Source organism: Hippopotamus amphibius, chromosome 11 (assembly GCF_030028045.1).
Source record: "Hippopotamus amphibius kiboko isolate mHipAmp2 chromosome 11, mHipAmp2.hap2, whole genome shotgun sequence".
NCBI classification, from domain to species: domain Eukaryota; kingdom Metazoa; phylum Chordata; class Mammalia; order Artiodactyla; family Hippopotamidae; genus Hippopotamus; species Hippopotamus amphibius.
In genome coordinates, this window is record NC_080196.1 from 25,325,144 (window position 1) to 25,343,111 (window position 17,968).

The window sequence follows — 17,968 nt, forward strand, 5'->3', positions numbered from 1 at the left end:
TGGTACAAGTTTTTTTTGGGATTATGGTTTTCTTTGGGTATATGCCCAGGAGTGGGATTCCTGGATCATATGGAAGTTCTATTTGTAGTTTTTTAAGGAACCTCCAAATTGTTTTCCATAGTGGCTGTACCAACTTACAGTCCCACCAACAGTGCAGGAGAGTTCCCTTTTCTCCACACCCTCTCCAACATTTGTGGTTTCCAGACTTTGTGATGATGGCCATTCTGATTGGTGTGAGGTGATCCCTCATTGTGGCTTTGACTTGCATTTCTCTGATGATGAGTGATGTTGAGCATCTTTTCATGTGTTTGTTGGCCATCTGTATGTCTTCTTTGGAGAAATGTCTATTTAGGTCTTCTGCCCATTTGTGGATCGGGTTATTTACTTTTTTGGTATGAAGCTGCATGAGCTGCTTGTATAATTTGGAGGTTAATCCTTTGTCCGTTGTTTCATAGGCAATTATTTTTTCCCATTCTGAGGGTTGCCTTTTAGTCTTGTTTATGATTTCTTTCACTGTGCAAAAGCTTTTAAGTTTCATGAGGTCCCATTCGTTTATTCTTGATTTTATTTCCCTGATTCTAGGAGGTGGGTCAAAAAGGATGTTGCTTTGATGTATGTCATAGAGTGTTCTGCCTATGTTTTCCTCTAGGAGTTTTTTTTTTTTTTTTTATTTTATTTTATTTTATTTTTTTGGGGGTACACCAGGTTCAATCAACTGTTTTTATACACATATCCCCATATTCCCTCCCTTCCTTGACGCCCCCCCCCTCGAGTCCCCCCCACCCTCCCTGCCCCAGTCCTCTAAGGCATCTTCCATCCTCGAGTTGGACTCCCTTTGTTATACAACAACTTCCCACTGACTATTTTACAGTTGGTAGTATATATATGTCTGTGCTACTCTCTCGCTTCGTCTCAGTTTCCCCTTCACCCCCCGCCCCGTCCCATACCTCGAGTTCTCCAGTCCATTCTCTATATCTGCTTCCTTGTTCTGGTCACTGAGTTCATCAGTACCATTTTTAGATTCTGTATATGTGAGTTAGCATACAATATTTGTCCTTCTCTTTCTGACTTACTTCACTCTGTATGACAGACTGTAGTTCTATCCACCTCATTACATATAGCTCCATCTCATCCCTTTTTATAGCTGAGTAATATTCCATTGTATATATATGCCACATCTTCTGTATCCATTCATTTGTTGATGGGCATTTAGGTTGCTTCCATGTCCTGGCTATTGTAAAGAGTGCTGAAATAAACATGATGGTACAAGTTTCTTTTGGGATTATGGTTTTCTTTGGGTATATGCCCAGGAGTGGGATGACTGGATCATATGGTAGTTCTATTTGTAGTTTTTTAAGGAACCTCCAAATTGTTTTCCATAGTGGCTGTACCAACTTACAGTCCCACCAACAGTGCAGGAGAGTTCCCTTTTCTCCACACCCTCTCCAACATTTGTGGTTTCCAGACTTTGTGATGATGGCCATTCTGATTGGTGTGAGGTGATCCCTCATTGTGGCTTTGACTTGCATTTCTCTGATGATGAGTGATGTTGAGCATGTTTTCATGTGTTTGTTGGCCATCTGTATGTCTTCTTTGGAGAAATGTCTATTTAGGTCTTCTGCCCATTTGTGGATTGGGTTATTTGCTTTTTTGGTATGAAGCTGCATGAGCTGCTTGTATATTTTGGAGGTTAATCCTTTGTCCGTTGTTTCATAGGCAATTATTTTTTCCCATTCTGAGGGTTGCCTTTTAGTCTTGTTTATGGTTTCTTTTGCTGTGCAAAAGCTTTTAAGTTTCATGAGGTCCCATTCGTTTATTCTTGATTTTATTTCCATGATTCTAGGAGGTGGGTCAAAAAGGATCTTGCTTTGATGTATGTCAAAGAGTGTTCTGCCTATGTTTTCCTCTAGGAGTTTTATAGTGTCTGGCCTTACATGTAGGTCTTTAATCCATTTGGAGTTTATTTTTGTGTATGGTGTTAGGAAGTGTTCTAATTTCATTCTTTTACATGTTGCTGTCCAATTTTCCCAGCACCACTTATTGAAGAGGCTGTCTTTTTTCCATTGTATACTCGTGCCTCCTTTGTCAAAGATCAGGTGCCCATATGTGTTTGGGCTTACTTCTGAGTTCTCTATTCTATTCCATTGATCTTCCTTTCTATTTTTGTGCCAGTACCATACTGTCTTGATCACTATGGCCTTGTAGTATAGTTTGAAGTCAGGAAGCCTGATTCCACCTACTCCATTTTTCCTTCTCAAGATTGCTTTGGCTATTCGGGGTCTTTTGCGTTTCCATACAAATCGTAAGATTTCTTGCTCTAGTTCTGTGAAAAATGCCGTTGGTAATCTGATCGGGATTGCATTAAATCTGTAAATTGGTTTGGGTAGTACAGTCATTTTCACAATGTTGATTCTTCCAATCCAGGAACATGGTATGTCCCTCCATCTGTTTGTGTCGTCTTTGATTTCTTTCATCAATGTCTTAAAGTTTTCTGCATACAGATCTTTTGCCTCCTTAGGCAGGTTTATTCCTAGGTATTTTATTCTTTTGGTTGCAATGGTGAATGGGAGAGTTTCCTTAATTTCTCTTTCTGCTCTTCCGTTGTTAGTGTATAGGAATGCAAGAGATTTCTGTGCATTAATTTTGTATCCTGCTACTTTACTAAACTCATCAATGAGTGCTAGCAGTTTTCTGGTAGAGTCTTTAGGGTTTTCTATATATAATATCATGTCATCTGCAAAGAGTGACAATTTTACTTCTTCTTTTCCAATTTGGATTCCTTTGATTTCTTTTTCTTCTCTGATTGCTGTGGCTAAAACTTCCAAAACTATGTTGAATAACAGTGGTGAGAGTGGACACCCTTGTCTTGTTCCTGTTCTTAGAGGGAATTCTTCCAGTTTTTCCCCATTGAGAACGATGTTGGCTTTTGGTTTTTCATATATGGCTTTGATTATGTTGAGGTAATTTCCTTCTATGCCCATTTTCTGAAGAGCTTTTATCATAAATGGATGTTGAACTTTGTCAAAAGCTTTTTCTGCATCTATTGAAATGATCATATGGTTTTTATCCTTCAATTTGTTGATATGATGTATCACGTTGATTGATTTGTGTATATTGAAGAATCCTTGCATCCCAGGGATAAACCCCACTTGATCATGGTGTATGATTTTTTTAATGTGCTGTTGGAGTCTGTTAGCTAGTATTTTGTTGAGGATTTTTGCATCTATATTCATCAGTGATATTGGTCTGTAGTTTTCTTTTTTTGTGACATCTTTGCCTGGTTTTGGTATCAGGGTGATGGTAACCTCGTTGAATGAGTTTGGGAGTGCTCCGCCTTCTGCAATATTTTGGAAGGGTTTGAGAAGGATAGGTGTTAACTCTTCTCGAAATGTTTGATAGAATTTGCCCATGAATCCATCTGGTCCTGGGCTTTTGTGTGTTGGGAGATTTTTAATCACTGCCTCAATTTCCATACTTGTGATTGGTCTGTTCATGGTTTCTATTTCTTCCTGGTTCAGTCTTGGAAGATTGTATTTTTCTAAGAATGTATCCATTTCTTCCAGGTTATCCAATTGATTGGCATATAGTTGCTTGTAGTAGTCTCTCATGATGTTTTGTATTTCTGAGGTGTCCGTTGTTACTTCTCCTTTTTCATTTCTAATTCTGTTGATGTGCATCTTCTCCCTTTTTTTCTTGATGAGTCTGGCTAATGGTTTATCAATTTTGTTAATCTTCTCAAAGAACCAGCTTTTAGTTTTATTTATTTTTCTTATGGTTTCTTTCCTTTCTTTTTCATTTATTTCTGCTCTGATCTTTATGATTTCTTTCCTTCTGCTCGCTTTGGGGTTTCTTTGTTCTTCTTTCTCTAGTTGTTTTAGGTGTAAGGTTAGGTTGTTTATTCGATCATTTTCTTGTTTCTTAAGGTAGGACTGTATTGCTATAAACTTCCCTCTTAGAACTGCTTTTGCTGCATCCCATAGGTTTTGGGTTGTTGTGTTTTCATTGTCATTTGTTTCTAGATATTTTTTGATTTCCTCTTTGATTTCTTTAGTGATTCCTTGGTTGTTTAAGAGTGAATTGTTTAGCCTCCATGTGTTTGTATTTTTTGCAGTTTTTTTTCCTGTAATTGATATCTAGTCTCATGGCGTTGTGGTCTGAGAAGATGCTTGATATGATTTCAATTTTCTTGAATTTGCTGAGGTTTGATTTGTTACCCAAGATGTGATCTATCCTGGAAAATGTTCCGTGTGCACTTGAGAAGAAAGTGTAGTCTGTCGTTTTTGGATGGAATGTCCTATAATTATCAATGAAGTCGAGATGGTCTAATGTGTCATTTAAAGCTTGTGTGTCTTTATGTATTTTCTGTTTGGATGATCTGTCCATTGATGTAAGTGGGGTGTTCAAGTCTCCCACTATTATTGTGTTACTGTCGATGTCCCCTTTTATAGCTGTTAGCATTTGCCTTATGTATTGAGGTGCTCCTATGTTGGGGGCATAGATATTTACCTTTGTGATATGTTCTTCTTGAATGGATCCCTTGATCATTATGTAGTGTCCTTCCTTGTCTCTTGTAATAGTCTTTACTTTCAAGTCTAATTTGTCTGATATGAGTATTGCTACTCCAGCTTTCTTTTGACTTCCATTTGCATGGAATATCTTTTTCCATCCCTTTACTTCCAGTCTATATGTATCCCTTGGTCTGAAGTGGGTTTCTTGTAGGCAGCATATAGAAGGGTCTTGTTTTTGTATCCATTCAGCCAGTCTGTGTCTTTTGGTTGGAGCATTTAATCCCTTTACATTTAAAGTGATTATTGACATGTGTGTTCCAATTACCATTTTGTTAATTGTTTTGGGTTTGTATTCATAGGTGTTTTCCTTTTCTTGTGTTTCCTACTTAGAGAAGTTCCTTTAGCACTTGTTGTAAGGCTGGTTTGGTGGTGCTGAATTCTCTTAACTTTTGCTTGTCTGGAAAGCTTTTGATTTCTCCATCAAATCTGAATGAGATTCTTGCTGGGTAGAGTATTCTTGGCTGTAGGTTTCTCTCTTTCAGGACTTTCAGTATATCCTGCCATTCCCTTCTGGCCTGCAAAGTTTCTGTAGAAAGGTCAGCAGTTATTCTTATGGGTTTTCCCTTATATGTTGTTTGTTGCTTTTCTCTTGCTGCTTTTAATATTTTTTCTTTGTGTTGAATTGTCATTAGTTTGATTAATAAGTGTCTTGGTGTATTTCTCCTTGGGTTTATTCTGTATGGGACTCTCTGTGCTTCTTGGACTTGGTGAATTATTTCCTTTCCCATGTTGGGGAAGTTTTCCACTAGAACCTCTTCAAATATTTTCTCAGACCCTTTCTTGTTTTCTTCTTCTTCTGGGATGCCTATAATTCGAATGTTGGTACACTTAAGGTTATCACTGAGGTCTCTGAGACTGTCTTCTATTCTTTTTATTCTTTTTTCTTTTTCCTGCTCTGTGGCAGTTATTTCCCCCATTCTATCTTCCAATTCACTTATTCGTTCTTCAGCCTCAGTCATTCTGCTGGTTATAGCAGCTAGAGTATTTTTAATTTCAGTTATTTTGTTATCCATTGCTGTTTGTTTTTCTGAGTTCTTATGAACTGTTTCTTGTACTTTCTCTATTTTGTTATTGAGATTTTGTATCATTTTTACTATCATTACTCTAAATTCTTTTTCAGGCATTTTTCCTATTTCCTCCTCATTTATTTGGTCTTGTGGGATTTTTTCCTGCTCCTTTGCCTGCATGGTGTTTCTTTGTTTCCTCATGGTTGTCCAAACTTTTGGGGTTGCTTGTCCTGGCGATAGAGGTGTTTATAGAAGACTGTCCAAGCCTCAGACTAATGTCCAAGTATTGGATTAAACGAATATTAAGTCTAGGAAAGACATACATGTATAAGACACACACTTACTGAATCCATTAGGACATAAGGCTCTAGCAAGACCTGACAGAACCCCAGTGTGCTATCAGATATTCAAAGAGAAACCCAACAGAAATGGACAACTGAAACAGAACAAATCAGAGACAAAAGCAAAAGCAAACAAACAACAAATAACACCCTACACATACAAACATCAATCCAGGGAGATTTTGTAAGCTAGGATCAAATATAGAAAAGAGCCAGAGTACCACCAGAGAGAATGGAGATTCTCAGAATGTAATTAGACAACTGTACTAAGAACTAAGATAAAGACAAAAGCCTAATATTAAATACCAAGGCAGTGCGTCATCTGGAGAATAGAGCAAGGAGTCTGAGCAGACTGATAGTGTTGCTTATAAGTATGTTAAGATAAAATAAACTTAAAAAGGCTGGAAGAAAGGGGAACAGAAGAGCGTAATGTCGTTGGAAATATGGAAATAAAAAGAAAGGAATAGAAATGTATAAAAGATAGGGATGAAAGGAAAGTATGAGAGTTATATTGTCCGTACTACCAAAAACTTAGCTAGATATAGAAGTATATAAAGAGGCAAAAAAAAAAAAAAAAAAAGAAAAAAATAAAAAATATCATTAAAAAATTATGTTATAAAACTTGTAGATCCCTTAGGGCTAAGATCATATTTAATCAATCAAAAAAAAAAAAAAAAAAAAGAGAGAGAGAGAAAGAAAAAAAAAATAATCCAGAACTGATCCCAGAATGGACCAGTTCAATAGGTATTGATACTACTATTTCTGTTTCCTTAGCATCTCAGCTGTAAGTGTCCTTCTCCTTTCCTTGGGTTTTTTTTTTTGCGTTATTCTGTGACCAGCAGAGGTTCCTTTATTTTTCGTCTGTAAGCGTCGGTGTGTGGGGAGGGAGAGGGTACAATAGTGGCTCCTTCTCCTGGGAGTGAGTGAGCAGTGGCGCACTGTTGTTTCAGTCAGGCTTGGAGGTGCCTGTTGCAGAGGGCGCTGGTGGCTCAGGCGTACACAGAAAGTCTTAGAGTTGGGCCTCTCTCGGGGTTTTTTTTTCTTTTTGATGCTGTTTTTTTTTTTTTTTTCTTTTCTTGGCAGCCTCCCTGCTGCTGGCATTGCAAGGAGTTTAAATCTAGCCCCGCCCGAGCGCCTGAGAGTGCTTGTTATCCCTGAGCGTCTTAGGTGGCCCGCAGGGCGTCTCTCCACTGCCTGTTGCAGAGGTGCCGAAAGAGAGAGAGAGGCTACGCGCGCGGCTCCGCCCCCCCAGCCGTGAGCCTGCAGCCTCCAGCTGCCATCATGGCCGGGCAGCTCTCAGGGACGGGCACTCCTCTCCGCGGACCTCCTCCCTCCTGTCCTCTCGGTTCGTCACCCTATCGGCAACAATGTTTCTCACCCTGAACCAGCTCTCCGGTTCCCATGCTCCTGCTCCTGGACCCTCCGTTCAGCCACGGATCGACGTCTCGGTCTGGGAACAATGAGCTGCGCTGCGGACCCTCCGTATGTTTCTCACTCCCTCCCGTCTGCCACAGCTCCGCCGCTTCACCCTCTTTGAGCCCTCGTAGATGCCTCCCTACCGGCTATGTCGGGCTCCCCGCAGCCCTTTTTGGTGTCTGAGGCCGTCTGCTGGTGTTCAGCTGGTTCTCTGTTGGAATCACTGCGTCCTTCCGTGCATTCCCAATGTATCTGTGGAGAGGGATGCACTCCACGTCTCTCTACTTTGCCGCCATCTTTTCTCCCCATCCACATCTTCTTTATACATTCATCTGTTGATGGACATTTAGGTTGCTTCCATGTCTTCGCTCTTGTAAACAGCGCTGCAGTGAATATTGGGGTGCAGGTATCCTTTTGAACAATCTCAGGATATATAACCAGAAGTGGGACTGCTGGATCATATGGTAGCTCTATTTTTAGCTTTTTAAGGAACCTCCATACTGTTCTCCATAGTGGTTGTACCAGTTTACATTCCCCACAACAGTGTAGGAGGGTTCCCTTTTCTCCACACCCTCTCCAGCATTTACTGTTTGGAGACTTTTTGATAATGACCATTCTGACTGGTGTGAGGTGATATCTCATTACAGTTTTGATTTGCATTTCTCTAATAGTTAGTGATGTTGAGCATCTTTTCATGTGCCTCTTGGCCATCTGTATGTCTTCTTTGGAGAAGTGTCTATTTAGCTCTTCTTTTTTTGATTGGTTTGTTTTTTTGATATTGAGCCACATGAGCTGTGTAAATTTTGGAGATTAATCCCTTGTTGGTCTCATCATTTGCAAATATTTTCTCCCATTCTGTGGATTGTCTTTTCATTTTGTTTATGGTTTCCTTTGCTGTGTAAAAGCTTTTGAGTTTAATTAGGTCCCATTTGTTTATTTTTGTTTTTATTTTCCATTACTATAGGAGATGGGGCAAAAAAGATATTGCTGTGATTTATGTCAAAGAGTGTTCTGCTTATGTATTCCTTCTCCTAATTCTAAAGGGTAAAAGGCATTAGTTAATGAATGCAAAACTTACCTGTGGTTGCTGAATATCTCCCTAAAGTTAAACATAATCAAATGAGTGTGGTGTGGTTTGCTAAAATGCTTCATAAGAACATAGTTGAGACTTAAATTATCTTGGAGTACTAAATAATATCAGGTCACTTTTACTGACAGATTACCATGTGTGAAGCACTTGTATAAGAGCTTCGTGTGAGTGATATCATTTAATCCTCAATGACCTGATGATGAGGATTCTGAGCACAGAGGTTACCCAAGATCACAAAACTAATAATTAGGGGAGACAGGATCTGCCCCCAAGCAAGCAGGATCTACCATTGCTTTGAACAACTACTCGTATTTTTTGGTCCATTTGGCACCATCATCTCAGGATTGGTCTGAGTCTGCTGGACTTTTATGGGTAATGTCATACTCTCATTTCCTACTATTTTCTTTAATGGTAGACCTGGAACTAGAATCCAGGTTTGTTATACTCTAGAGTCTTCATGTAATTCAACCCCTTTCCAGTTTTTTTAGAAGAGGAGTTGTTCTACTTTCATTTGTTCCACAGATGTATATTGAGCATTTGTATGTTCCAGACACTATACTAGGTGCTGGCAACAGAATTCAAGATGGAACACTGAGCTGACCCTTAAAGAATTGAAGAGTACAAAAAGAATCAGCTATCTTAATAAATTATGACATCAATGTAGTGAGTACTCTAATACAAGTGTAGACAGGTACTTTAGGAACATAAAGAAAGAAGTACCACTCTTATTCCCATTTCTCTCAGCCTTTCTAAGGAGTTGACACATTTTGGGAATTGTTGAACTCTCCTCTCATGGCCTGGTTCTAAGGGAAAAATGTTTCTTTAACAGCAGACAGAGAGGGGGTAGAGCATGGTACAATGGGAAGGGCATTGGTAGATGCATTAAAGAAAAAAAATGAAAGGTAAAAGTAATGAAAGAAATTGTAAGAAGAATATCTTCATGTGGTTTAAGTTGAGTGAGAGCTCAAACCTCCATAAGCCAAACTATATTGTGGAAAACTGAGTTATTTGATTATATCAAAATTTAGGATTTCTGTTCAATGAAGCACACAATAGACAGACTTTAGAGTTAATGACAGACTGGGAGAAGATATTTGCAATATCTAAAACTTGGGATACAGTAATTGAGATATGTGAGTGACAACTGAAAATCAGTAAGGAAAAGACAAAAAATCCAATAGAAAAGCGACAATGGACATGCATTCAAGCTCACAAAAAGGAAACAATGGTTAACAAGTATGTGTAGAAGTGCTAAACCCACTGAGATCATAGAAGTGCAAATTAAAGCAACCTTGATATACTCTTCCTCCATCTGAATGGCAAAATTTGTAAGTGGCATGATTCTAGATGTTGGTAGGAGTGTGGATTGGCTGTCACGGACTGCAGGTGGGAATGTAAATTGTATAGCAATTATGGAAATTACCTGGCCTATGCTGTATGTCAGAAATCCATTTGTTAAACATATATCTCAAGGAATTCTAACTCAAATCCTCAAGGGATCATATATCAGGATGTTCAATTACACTATTTTTGTGACATTAGGGCATTGAAGGTAGTAGACACATCACTTTCCTATTGGATTTTTTTGCCTTTTTCTTATTGGTTTTCAGTAGCCACTCACTCATCTCAATTACTACATTACATTACTGATGTGTCTACTACCAGGAAAATGGAAATGTGAGAGACATCTTCTCTGTAATACCTCACAAAACTAGAAGCAAAGTATGGGATGTACATATAGCAACATAGATAGATCTTTAGAAATATTAACAGCAAAAGAAGTGAGAAGAATGAGATATAATTGATGAATTAAGTACACATACATTCAAATAAATGCTACAGGTTATTTAGGGATGGAAGAATGCTTAAGGATAAACATTAACCACGAAGTAGTTGTATATACTTGTGAAAGGAATGGGACTGAGGGCTGTGGGTGAGGGTGAAATATTAAAGGGCAGAAGAGTTTGAAATTTAAATCCACTCTGATCTGATTTCAACCCTGGCTTTGCTTAATAGCTGTATGGATTTGAATACATATTTAATTCAATATGCATGATTTCTTGCCTCTAAATAGGGCAAGTGATATTGAGTTTTAGGAAAATAATATATGCAAATTTCTCTTTTCTTATGTGCTCAGTTCATATCCTTCCCTTTTCTTCTCTTTTTCCACCCCTCTTTCTAGGGACATCATCTCTGTTCACCTGCTTTTATTCAAAGATCACTATATTAACTTTTGTTTAATCTTACTTTCTTTGTCTTCTGTTCTCTCAGCTTGTTCTGTTCTCTTCTATTTTTCTTTCTACTCTCATTGCCCTTCATGCATATTAATACATTTATTGTTTTTGATGATGAGCCACTATAATCATTCTGATGAAACTGCTGATTCACTCTTTTCCTACATCTCTGGAATTAAGAAAATACTCCACTATGAAATATTTCATAGTGAAATATTATATATTTATATATATATGAGTTTGGATGTGTTCATGTATAGTTCAAAGAATAATATGCATCTATCCAAATCTAGGTGCTCCTAGCTGTGTGTTCTCCCTGATTGCACCTTTTCCCCCCATTACACCTCTTCATTCTTTGCTTGAATTAACTGTGGTCCTGAAGTTTATTTTAATCCTTCCTGATTTACTCTCCATTCTTTTTATTAATGGGTTCTCTTCATTTGCTAAACATTTATAAACAATCTAATGAAATTCTGGTTATGTAAAATTAAAAAAGGTGAAAATACCTGAGTCTAAATTTGAATCTACCCAGAAGTGAAAATAGAAAAGTAAAAAAATTCCCCAGAAGGCTCTGAGAAAACCATATTTGAGAATTAAAAAACTTACCAAAAGATGAAGACATGCCTAAAAGTAAGCCAAAGAAATAAGTAAGGTTAGGTTTTCTGGTTCAGTTACCCTCGTCTTATCCAATCTGTATGGGAAACATACACACTTAGGGAGTGCCTCATCTTCAAAGTTTATTTGATTATAATAAAATGTACTGAGTGCAGCATCTTTGACTTTAAGAATGGTCCTAGTCCTTTGGTGTCTATGAACGTTCAGTTTGGTGGATCTTGAGGGACGCTAGGGTGGGTGTAGCTTCTTCCAGATTTTCACTTCGTTTTTTAGGCCAGAGTTAAAAAACATTGCAGTGAATTAAACTTAAAACATTTAATATATCCCTACTTTTCACTATTTTTTTCTATCATCATCTCTTTCTTTTGGTCTTCTATATCTCTGTTCTTATTTCCATCAGCAAATACAGAAATATGTGAAATACTGGTTTTTGTTGTTTAGGAACTGTTTTCAGTTTTATCAGTGCATTTCCCAGTACATTTCCCCCTTCATGTCAGAGCTATTTTTACTTTCTAAATGTCTGAGTAACCTGTCAGGAGAGAGAGGAGACTTGTGGTCTAAATCTTTAGTGTGACAATGCTGGTCTTTCATATAGTGTTCAGAGCATCCTACAGTAAATCAATAGAAAAAGGGAAGTAACTGGGAGTTACTACAGATATTTTGAAAATGAAACACATTTTAAAATCTTTTCCATCTAACACATGGCAAAGTAGTATGTGTTGATTATACTGTTTTCATAGGGCCACCAAATTCTTCATAACAGATTCTGTGGCCTTTTTGCCTCTACCAGAAAAGAGATTACCAACCTTTTCTTGTCTTTTAGTTTTTAAAGACAGTTATTGACTGTCAAAAACTGCCTTACTTAAAATTTTTCTGGTTTCTTATTTCATTCTTTTTCTTATTTTTAAGACTGTTTTCCATCTTCCTTTTCACCTCATTATTTTGGAAGTTTCAGTTAATAACTCATTACAATAAATCTTTGGAGACATTTCTCTTACTTCTGTTCTTTTGGCCAGTCATTGGGATTTTGTCTTCTAAATATTCTCAATGAATGGAAAGGATTTTATGTACTGTGAAACCAAAGGGATTGAGAACCATGTGTCTCAGATCATTCAGAGCCAGCACAGAAAATGATTCGGGTGTGGAATGGGTCTCATATGTTTCAAAAGACTGAAATACACCAAAATTGAGAAAGAAATGAGCAACTTACTACTGTAAGTTGAACAGATTTCTAAAAGAGAAAAAAAATACATATGAATTAGCTCTAAAAGATTAGTGTTGCAATTTTGAGATTAATAGCTATTTTCTCTAATATTTCTCCAATATAAGCATAAAAAAGGGATGTTTGCAGAACATCAGTTTCCTCTTGATGTATAATTATGACATTGCATCCCATAGTAATTCTGAAAAACCGCATTGTGGGGTTCTATGGTCCTTAGCTTGGAAGAACTGCAGGGAGAGTAAACGGATAGAGCTCATTATATCTTCTCACTTTTCTTCATCTGCTGAGTAGTCTTTCATATTCCTCATTTTTTTTTCTCCTTCATAATTTTTCCCCTTATTTCACACATTTGTTTTCTGAATGGTAAGTATTGGTTTAATTGATAGTCTCTAGAAACCCTTTTTCAGACTAATGTTATTTTGTACTATTTTTTTTATTAGAAATGATTATATTTTAAAGAAAATAATAATATAGAAGAATTCTGAGAAGTGAGGTGCTAGGAATGAATATTAAACTTTTGGAAGGTTAGAAATGAAAGCCCCCAGACACTGTAGAAAATCAAAATATACTTGGAAATCATCTTATCAGTTGTTTTTACTGAAATATAATAAAGATATAGGTGTTTTTGGGTTAAGAAGACACGACTTCTCTCTAAACCCTTTAAAAATAAAATAGGTTAAAATTCATATAATTTTAATTTTATGACAAGTACTGTATGATCTCAGTTAAATTGGAATCTAAAAAACCACAATAAAACAAAAAAGCCCAAAACAACAACAACAAAAAACAGCTCCCTAAACCCAAGATACAGAGCATAGATACAGAGAACAAATTGGTGGTTGCCAAAGGTTGAGGGTAGGGATTGCGGATTGGGCAAAATGGGTGAAAGGAGTCAAAAGGCACAAACTTCCAGTTGTAAGATAAATGAATCATTGGGATGTAATGTACAGCATGGCAGCTATAGTTATTAGTACTGTGTTGCATATTTGAAAGATGCTAGGAGAGTAGATCTTAAAAGTTTTTATCATAAGAAAAAAATTCTGTAACTACATACGGTGAGAAATGTTAACTAGACATTGTGGTGATCATTTTGCAATATTTACAAATATCAAATCATTATGGTGTATACTTGAAACTAATATAATGTTCTATGTCAATTATATTGATACCACAGTAAGAGAGTAAAAAAAGAAAAGATAAAAGGAACCAGGTAATGAGTTGTGGGGTCTTGCCTCAACATAAGTAAAAGCCTAAGTGTAGTTTGTTTGGGAGAAGATTGTTCTTTCCTTCTAAATATTCTCTTCCAGAGTAAATTTTAAGGCTAGAAATAATAATCAGAGAAAGTAAGAGGATTTCCAAACAACTAGGAGACCACATTAGATATGAGAAATATAAGAGAAACTTACTCATGGGTGTTTCTTTAGTTGTAACTGAAATAAAAACACAGATAAGAGGTATAAGTGTTATTCGATGGGGAAGAGAATACAGCTCTCCTAATATTCTTTCATTATCAGCAAAATGCATAATTACATGAAATTTTAAAAATTGCATTTTAATAATACATGTGTATATGTTTTAAAATTAAAAGTTTTATTGGCCTAATATGAAATTTAGCCTTATGATTTACTCCTTTATACCCTCAATTCCCTCACCTTAGAAGAAAACACTTTCAAAAGTTCTAGGTGTTGTTTTGTTTTCTAATGTCAATTTTTGTCTTAAAAGTTTTTTGAAATATAGTTGACTTACAATATTATGTTGGTTTCAGGTACTACATAGTGATTTGACATCTGCATACATTACAAAATGGTCACGACAATAAGTCTAATAACCATCTGTCCCCATACAAAGTTATGATCATATTCCTTATCCTATGTATTACATGTCTATGACTCATTTGTTTTATAACTGGAGGTTTATACCTCTTAATCCCCTCCACCTATTTTGTCTAACCCTCCATCCCTGACCAAGGATCAAACCCAGGCCCCCTGCATTGGGAACATGGAGTCTTAACCACTGGACCACCAGGGAACTGCATATCTTTTCAAATTAGTGTTTTTGTTTGCTTCAGGTAAATACTCAGCAGTGAAGTTCCTGGATCATATGGTATTTCTATTTTTAATTTTTTGAGGAACTTCCATGCTGTTTTCCATAGTGTTGCACCAATTTACAATCTCACCAACAGTGCGTGAGGGTTCCCTTTTCTTCATATCCTTGGCAACGCTTTAGTTATTTATTTGTTTATTTATCTATCGATCTATCTATCATCTATCTATCTATCTATCTATCTATCTATCTATCTATCTATCTATAGTGATAGCCATTCTGACAGCTGTCTCATTGTGGTTTTGATTTGCATTTCTGTGATAATTAGTGATGTTGAGCATCTTTTCATATGTCTTTTAGCAATCTCTATGTCTTCTTTGGAAAACAATGTTCAGGTCCTATGCCCATTTTTAAATTGGGTTTTTTTTTTGAGGGGGGTTGTTTGTTCTTTTCTGATGCTGAGTTGTATAAGATTTTTTGTATATTTTGGATACTAACCTTTTATCAGTTATGTCATTTGCAAATATCTTCTCTTATTCAGTAGGCTGCCTTTTTGTTTTGTTTATAGTTTCCTTTGATGTGCAGAAACTTTTCAGTTTGAGGTGGTCCCATTTGTTTATTTTTGCTTTTGTTTTGCTTGCCTGAGGAGACATACTTCTGAAATATTGCTAAGAGTGATATCAAAGAATGTACTGCCCATATTTTCTTCCAGGATTTTTTATGGTTGCAGGTCTTACATTTAAGTCTTTAATCTAATTAAAGTTTATTTTTGAGTTTATTTTTGTATATGATGTGATAAAGTCCAGTTTGATAGTTATCCAGTTTCCCCAACATCATTTATTGAAGAGACAGTCTTTTCCTCCTTGCATATTCTTGGCTCCTTTCTTTTAAATTAATTGACCATATATGCATGTGTTTGTTGCTGGGCTCTCTCTTCTTTTCTGTTGATCTATATGTCTGTTTTTATGCCAGTACCATACTGTTTTGATTATTATAGCATTGTAAAAAAGTTTGAAATCAGGGAGCATGATACCTCTGGCTTTGTTCTTCTTTCTTAAGATTGCTTTGGCTATTAAGGGTCTTTGTGATTCTATACAATTTTTAGAATTTGTTTCTTCTATTTCTGTGAAAAATACCATTGGAATTTGAATAAAGATTGCATTGAATCTGTAGATTGCTTTGAGTAGTATGGGCATTTTCACCATGTAAATTCTTCTGTAATATCTTTCCATTTTTTATGTCTTCTTCAATTTCTTTTTCAATGTCTTATAGTTTTCAGAGTGCAGATCTTTCACCTCCTTGGTTAAATTTATGCCTAGATATTTTGCTCTTTTTGATGAAATTGTAAATGGGATTGTTTTCTTAATTTCTCTTCCTGATAGTTTGTTATTAGTGCATAAAAATGGAAGAGATTTTTATATGTTGGTTTTGTATCCTGAAACTTTACTGAATTCGTTTATTAGTTCTAACAGTTTTCTAATGGAATCTTTATGATTTTCTATATATAACATCATATTGGCTGCAAACAGTGTTTTACTTCTTCCTTTTCAGTTTGGATATCTTTATTTCTTTTTCTTGCATAACTTCTCTGGCTAGAACGTCTAATAATATGTTGAATAAAAGTGGTGGAGTAAGGGCTTCCTAGGTGGTGCAGTGGTTAAGAATCTGCCTGCCAATGCAGGGGACATAGGTTCAATCCCTGCTCCAGGAAGATCCCACATGCCACGGAGCAACTAAGCCCATGTGCCACACATACAAAACAGTGGTGGAGTGAGTATCCTTGTCTTGTTCCTGTTCTTAGAGGAAAAGCTATAAGCTTTTCACTATTGAGTATAGCCGTGGATTTGTCATATATGGCCTTTATCATGTTAAGGTATTTTCCCTCTAAACCCATTTTGGATGTTGAATTTTGTCAAAACCTTTTGGTGTCTAGTGAGATGATCATATAATTTTTATCCTTTATTTTGTTAATATGAGAAGTCACATTATTTGACTTCCAGATGTTGAATAATCCTCACATCCTGGAATAAATCCCACTTGGTCATGTGTATGATTCTTTTAATGTGTTGTTGAATTTGTTTTGTTAATATCTTGCTGATAATTTGCATCAGTGTTCATCAGTGATATTGACCTGTAATTTTCTTTCTTATGGGGTTCTTGCTAGTTTTGGTTTTCAGGTAATGCTGGCCTTGTAAAATGAGTTTGGAAGTATTGCCTCCTCTTCTTTTTTTTTGAAGAGTTTGAGAAGGATTAGTATTAATTCTTTGAATGTTTGGTAAAATTGACCAATGAAGACATCTAGTCCTGAACTTTTGTTTGTTGGGAGATTGTTGATTACTAATTCAATCTTCTTGCTAGTAATTTGTCTGCTCAGCTTTTCTATTTCTTTCTGATTCAGTTTTAGTAGGTTGTATGTTTCTAGGAATCCATCTATATCTACTAGGTTGTCAAATTTGTTCATGTATAATTGTTCACAGTAGTCTCTTATGATCCTTTGTACTTCTCTGTGGTATCAGTTATAATGTCTCCTCTTTTATTTTTAATTTTAAAATTTGAGTTCTCTTTTTTTCTTGGTAAGTGTAGCTAAAATTTTGTCAATATTTTTACATTTTCAATGAACCAGCTATTAGTTTATTTGATCTTTTCTATTGTCTTTTTAGTCTTTATTTCATTTATTTCTGCTCTGATCTTTGTTATTTCCTCTCTCCTGATGACTTTGGGTTTCATTTGTTCTTCTTTTACTAGTTCTTTGAGATGTAAAGTTAGGTTGTTTATTTGAGAATTTTCTTATTTCTTGGTGTAGGCATTTGTTACTATCAACTTCCCTCTTAGAACTGCTTTTGTTTCATCTCATAAGTTTTGGTATATTGTATTTCCACTTTTATTTGTATCAAGGTATTTTTAGAATTTCTTTGACCCATTGGTTGTTCGGTATCATGTTTAATCTTCACATATTTGTGAATTTTCCAGATATCTTTTAATAACTGATTTCTAGTTTCATACCATTGCCAGAATAGATGTTTGATGTGTTCTCAGTCTTCTTGAATTTATTAAGACTTGTTTTGTGGCCTAAGATATGAACTATTCTGGAAAATGCTCTGTGTGCACTTGAGAAGAATGTGTATTTTGTTGCTTTTGGATGGACTGTACTGTATATATCTGTAAGTTCATTAAGTTCATCTGCTCTAATGTGTTGTTGAAGCCTAATGTTTCCTTATTGATTTCTGTCATTGATATAAGAAGGGTATTAGTGTCCCCTACTATTATTGTATTGCTGTCTATTTCTCCCTTTATGTCTTTTAATATTTGCTTTATATATTTAAATACTCCTGTATTGGGTGCATAAATACATATATATATATTTTAAAATACATTATTTATTTATTGGGTGTGTTGGGTCTTCATTGCTGTATGTGGGGCTTTCTCTAGTTG